This window comes from Grammomys surdaster, unplaced genomic scaffold, assembly GCF_004785775.1.
Source record: "Grammomys surdaster isolate TR1022 unplaced genomic scaffold, NIH_TR_1.0 125277, whole genome shotgun sequence".
Classification (NCBI taxonomy): domain Eukaryota; kingdom Metazoa; phylum Chordata; class Mammalia; order Rodentia; family Muridae; genus Grammomys; species Grammomys surdaster.
The window spans coordinates 424,215-430,884 of record NW_021620157.1 but is presented as its reverse complement, the minus strand read 5'-3'; the positions used below and the strand labels follow the sequence as shown (position 1 = coordinate 430,884).

Here is a 6,670-nt window from a genome sequence, read left to right as displayed (position 1 = left end):
ATATATATATATATATATATATATATATATATATATATATAAGCAAAATCACAAAAACAATTTTAGAAATTAAAAACTTTTAAAAGAAAATTTATCAACCAAATGAGTAATTGTTGAAATTGAGAAAAGTGTTTTAAATAACAAACAAATCAACCAGTAACTAAAATCAAAATCTGCTGAGCACTGAGAGTAATATGAGCATACTATATACATATATGCAATTTCCAAAAAGTATATTATATAATGGTCATTTTAAAAATTCAATAGTTATCGGAACTGAATGATGAATTATATTAAATGCTGTAAATAATTATTTTTACATGTGAAGTGTAAACATCTTAAAATCAGGAAAACTGTACATAATTTGAAAGAAAAGTCTTAAATAATTACATTTGGAGCAAAAAAGTAAATATTAAAGACTTGTGAATTGAAGATTCAAAAGATGGGAAAGAACAAGATAATAAATTCCAAAATGATGAAGACAGTTAACAGAAAGTCAAAAGTCCGACAATGTAATCTATAGCTACGAAGCTAAATGAGTTAAGAGTAACTAAAGTAATTTAAAACATCCCTGAAAATACAAAATTAATAGATTTGACAAATACTTTCTTGAATGACATCTAATCAAGAAGTTAATATTAAAAAGCACGAAAATACTTATAGTTTTAAGCACCATGTATATGTGAGAGAATGCCTGCCTTTCTGACTATTCATTCATTACCTAGACACTGAAGATATCCCTTAAACATAAAATAATCTATGAAGTTATTATTGATGAATGGCCAAGAAATATGCAGAATGACTATTTTTACTGTCAAGTTGATTGAGTTGATTGAGCCTGGGAGACTTGGGAAGCATGCCTTTGAATGTGCCTCTCTTTCCAGAAATGAGGGATCACAAGAGTGCTCATGTAATCTAATGTGAACACACTGTTGGAAGATAGGGGTCTGTAATGAGAAGCAAGGATGGACAAACAGACATGTAAGTGAAATGAGTAGTGTTGACACCAGGAACAAGTAGGGGCCCCAGAGAGACAAAATAGCCACTTTAAGAGATAGGAGTATAAAAGTGATAAAATTTGTGGTACAGACGTTGAAGGGAAAAATATCACAGCCTGAGGGATTTGAATGAGAATGAGGAGCAGGGAGATGGGGGAAGTCAGAAACTAAGGCAGGATGAATTGGACTAAGTACATGAGTGTCAGAGGACATCCATAACTTTGTAAGCTAATTTGAACTTTTTAAAAATGGCAAATAGTAAGGCATAATGAATCTATTTTATATATATAATATATATATGTATATATATATATGTAAATATCATTAGCTTAATAGCTCATTATCATTATAAGTAATTTGATATCTCAAATTACTGGTCCACATAAACATACATATGTAAAAATTAGAAGTTGGGATCTTCATGAAAGAAAGAATATGTGATATTTGTCTTTCTGAGCCTGGGTTTACAGTTCTGACCATTTCCTAACATTTTTATTTACATATGAAGGAAACTCCATTGTGTATATGTTCTATGAGCCATATTGTGTTTAACAAGTTCCTTCTACTTACAAAATTCACTTTAAAATCACAGGACATCGACTACAGGCTAATGCATGTTGTGTTTATCATACCCCTTGATTACATAAAAGGTCCACTAAATTAGTTTGCCTTTCTTGTTTATTTGATCTCACTAAAGTGACCACTAAATTATTTTTTAATTATATTTTTAAAGTGATGCCTATAGATTGCCAGTTGGGTAGCAAACACATGCTATGATGTTCCACGCAACAATTAAATACCCATCAACACATCTAATGGAACATATCCCTGTCATTGAGTGGCACATAGCTGTACATTGTCTTATTGAGATTCAAATTAAGAAACACAAGGGATAATACTTTAATTACCCACAAATTCCATAAAAGTATAAGGAGAAGGCTAATCTGTTTATTACTAACTTTTGAGGATCCATTATCATTATTTGACATAGGAAGGAGCATACGCTGTACTTTAAATATAATATAGTAGTGAATGTATTGGTTTTATATATCAACCAAATTTGGCTTATGTATGTCTAGATAAATCAAAGACAACTCCATGAAGTTCTCTTAGTTGATGGAATCATGAAAGATACAGTTTCATAAACATTGTGTTATAAAATTAATTTAATCCATTACAATACAAGTACCCCAAAAAATTGGTGGAGGGTGAATGAACAGTCAGAAATTCTCTTACTGAAATCCTACAGTCATCACCAATGAGAACATCCATGTTCACCAAGAGCAATGTCTATTGTAAAATACAGAACAAGCTGCCCATTCCTCTGTGTCTTTCCTGTTCAGGCATTGCTTTTATTAATGTTTATTTTACCTACTGTCCTTTTCTGATGAATGCTAATAATGTCTCTGCTTTCCTTCATTTATGTACCACTCCCACAGCTTGGAGACACTCCAAGCACAATGAAATCATGAAGCAATCATCACCGCCCATCCCAATTCAATACCCTTTATTCACCATCGTGCCTGGCATCTCCTTTCCTGTGCTCCCTTCATACCATTCAAATTTAGTTCTATTGGCATTGTACATGGGTAACCTTTCTTCCCTAGTCCTTGCCCTCCTCCACTCTACCAATGCTCCTTGTCCACCCCACCTCTCCCAGCTTTCTAAAAGGCTTGTGAGAGGAGATTAAACTAATCCCATCCACCCACAAGCTCACTAAGCAGCTCCTGAGTAAAGTCCAACATTCCTGCCCAGCAAAAGGGCTGGGGGGGAAGGGGAGAATTAACGCAATAGTCAGGGCTCTGCAATAATAATTTTCCATGAATTCTTTCCTTTTTAATAATTACAGACAAAGCAGAGAGAAAGTATGAAGCAAGGGATGCATCTGGGGAAGGGGATATAGAAACCATTTTCTTCTTTTGTTTACTGAGTAGAAATTATGAGCCTACTATGTTGGCAGTGCCACACAATTTTAAGTAATTTAATCGACCCCTTTTCTTTCCAAAACAGGAAAGAGTTTGTAAATAGCCAACATTTAAGTGGTTTTGGATTGGCTCGTTTGCTAATTAATACTCAAGAAAGTAGAATTATAAAGACCGGGCAAGAGTAAGGCAATGTGGAGGGGTTTGCCGGCAGCATATTGATGCCTGTGCAGGCAGCTTGAGCTCTAAAGGACAAGGAAAGCATGACAATCCTTCCTTCATCCTGGGAACCTTCATCAATCCTTGCACTTCTCACTAGTCTTTACCTTTGCTCACTTACCCGGGGTACTTAGACTATAATGGAAGCCAGATGAAGAATAGATAGCACTTGAATAAGTATTTTGGAGCCCCTCGGCTGTCTCAGTAGTTAAGAGTCTATGTTTATTTTTTCCGAAAGACTGATTTGAAATGAATGTGAGTCTCAAAAGCTGAGGTAGGCAGAGGTATTCACTGCCAGGGGCTGTGTAGGGGGTAAGAAATTTCTATTCAAATAAGGGTGAATGCAACTGGTGATGTTTAAAAAAATGTGGGAGGGGGTAGTTCAGGGAAAGTTTAGCTTTGGGGGTAAAATCCATGGTTTTTATTCTTAGCATTCATTATGCCAAGGAATTTCATGTTAAAACAAAATGAAGAAAAAAGCTTAAAATAAGCAAAAAGAAAGATCTCCAAAGACCGAGTTGAAAGGCTGAAGCCACATGGAAGGCAAGGCGAATACAAGTGTTAGATGGTGTCTTCTGCAATAAGCATGAGGGCATTAATTTGCCCCTCTAGCCTTTAGCAAAAAGGGTTTCTGTGTATGGCACCTCCAACAAGCAAGCCAAAAATGCATTGTATTCATAAAAGCATTTAGACCACAGTTGTACAATGTCTGTCTTCCCAAACCTGGCAGTGGATCTTCTGCAAATACTCCCATGGTTTCCTAAGGAACTTTAGAAAGAAAACATCCAAATACTTGATTTGGTTTTTATTTTGTATTTAAAAGTATATTTGTATTTTTAGCTAGGGATACTGAAAAAAATTCAAAACATTGTGAATCATTGTTTTCTCTCGACTCTTCATAGAATCCGAAATAAAAACCATTAAAATATCAACAAATGTTCCCTGGGCAATAATTCTTAGTAAATTACTAACCTTGAGATAAAATTTTCTGAACTCATAACCTACACCTAAATAAATACTTTGTATTATACTCGATTTTATAGTGACATTTCTTGAATTTAAATAAGCTATTACTCAATCCCAATCAAGAGAAGACAATTCTCAAGAGGCAAATTTGAAAGAAAAAGAAAGACTCAGTGAGTACCATAGAATAAAGAACTGATATGTTGCTTACATTCACCAACTTACCTCTAGGGAATTGAGGACTCATAGATGCAATGTGGAAATGAGGGGAAAATAGGAAGGTTATTCAGATAATTCATGGGAAATAGCAGAGATCTTCTAGGTAATTTAGGGGTACCTCTTTTTTCCTCCTTTTGTGTTCTGGTATTTCTTATGATGTGGCTGGTAATTTCTCCAAACTCAAACTGAAAAGAGATTTGGCATATCTGAGCTGATTTTTCCCTGTTAACATAGTTCTGAAAAAGACATTTTACCAATGACTCAAAGGATAAGGAAGCAAAAGAGAAGGCACAATATGAAGACCGATGTCAATCACTTTTATCCCACCTAACTCACCAGCCAGGCATCTGCAGGCCCAAATGAAGAACAGATAAACTATCTTGCTAGTATGAAATACAACTGAGGCAACTGTAACTCATGTGTCCCAAGGGTTGCCTATAGCACAAGGAGGCTAACATACATGATGTCTAGCCATATGATCTCTGTAGTTAGTGATTTTAAGTTAATGAAGAATATGCAAATCTGGGAGACTCATGTCTTACTTAGATTAATTTATTTATGTCAAATGTGACAGTGCTCCTTTTCTTTGAATTTAGTATGATTGGAAGGAATGTCACATCAAAAGGATTGTTCCAGTTGTATCCCATGTGATAAACACATCAAAGACATAACTTTGCTCTAGTTCCTCTTGAAATATTGATATTTGGTTTAGGATATTTGAAGTATTATAAGCTACATATGTTTACCTGAAACAATACAACTTATCATGAACTTTCCAGTAAAATGTTCTCAACTGTGTCTAGAGGAAGAAGAGACTATCATAACTGTTGATGAGCATTCCATGAAGAAACTGCTGTCTCTTTTTATAGATCCCATACTGTGCTGCTGAGCACTTGAATTTAAGTTGCTAAACTTCTGTGATATTGATTTTTTATAGTAGCTAGACCTGGATCTAAATCGTGTGGATACTTTACTTAAACAATGGTGTCTGAAGGTGATGGTGAATGTTCCTTATGGAGAGATGAGAGAAGAGTCCTAGAACTCTACTCACTGGTCATTGATCCCAGAGTGATGCTTCCATCTTTAGCTTTACATTCTCTCACATGTTTCTTATCTCTCCTCTTTCTGTGCTCTCCTGTGCTCATGTCCTCAGGGCTGTCTCAGCTGAACCTCCCATGTCCAGAGCTAGCTCTACTGTGCTGCTGTGGTCCCACATGGCATCACTGGCTACACACACCCGTTTGTTTCTCACTACCCTCAAGTCTCCTTTCTATCTCTCATCATCATGCCATCATACTTCTGTCTCTCTGGCTCTTCCATTTTTCCATCATTTCCTTGCTCCTCTTAGTGGTACCCTAGTCTCTGAGAGTCTGGAGTTGTCTTCGAAATGGACTCAGAATGGCAATGGCAAACTTATGCATTATGGCACCTGGAAGTGTGCTCTAGCATAGTCTGCCCCCTCCACCTCCCCAACCAGGCCTGCAGGGCACCAGACTGGTGGTGGTATCAAGCTATCTCCCTGTCCAAGCCCCATAGCACCAGGGTGCTTGCTCCTTGCCTGGGACTACCTGAGTGACCCCTGTGAGGATCATCTGTCTTGTGCTCACACCCACACAGGGCCTGCAGACCCAGGTAGAGGTTTGCCTAGTCACTGGCTTGCTCCCTGCTCTGGGAGCTTGCCCAGGCCTAAATGACACCAGACTAATTGTCATCTCAGGTTAGCTGTTTTCAAGGAATGTTAAGCTACTAATCAGATGATCATAAGTCAGAACACTTAACATATACATAGCCTTTCTCTTCTCTGTCACATACAGTCACACAGGTGACCCAACAGCTATACCTGCAACACCTCTGGGGAAAGAGTCTGGCCTTCCTTATTTCGTTTGCTTAGGAAGGTCATTTCATGTTTCTGAGGCTGTGTACCACATCTCTGCAATGAAAATAATGATAATGCTCAACATTAAAGATGCTGTGTTTCCTTTGTTAAGTGCTTCAACTATGGGCTTAGGATGTGATTAAGGTGTAGACTTGTTGTAGCAAATAATATTACTGACTTTATATAAATATTAAAGGGAATGTTATTACTTTTGTCCTGAAGTTGGAAGATGTGGAATTCCTCTGGTTTACCATGAAAAGAAGCAACAAAAAGGTGAACATAAGATATTGAATCCCTTGGTGACTTTATCTTGGACATTCAGCTTTGATAAATATGAGAAATAAATATTAACTTTTTATAAATAAGTATAAATATAAATATCAGGTATTTTCAAAAAGCAGTATGACTAGACAAAGGCCAGTTCTTAGGGCAGTGCCTAGCATGTAAATTCTATGATTTATTCTTGATGGTAG

At 36.5% G+C, this 6,670-nt stretch overlaps 1 non-coding gene across 1 annotated transcript; it reads right to left on the bottom strand.

Annotated features, from left to right (window-relative positions):
• Positions 1-6,055: 6,055 nt before the first annotated feature.
• LOC114637352 lies at positions 6,056-6,183 on the bottom strand. The gene has a single exon (XR_003713745.1). It is a non-coding gene; the product is annotated as a small nucleolar RNA SNORA17 (small nucleolar RNA).
• Between the last annotated feature and the right edge of the window lie 487 nt (positions 6,184-6,670).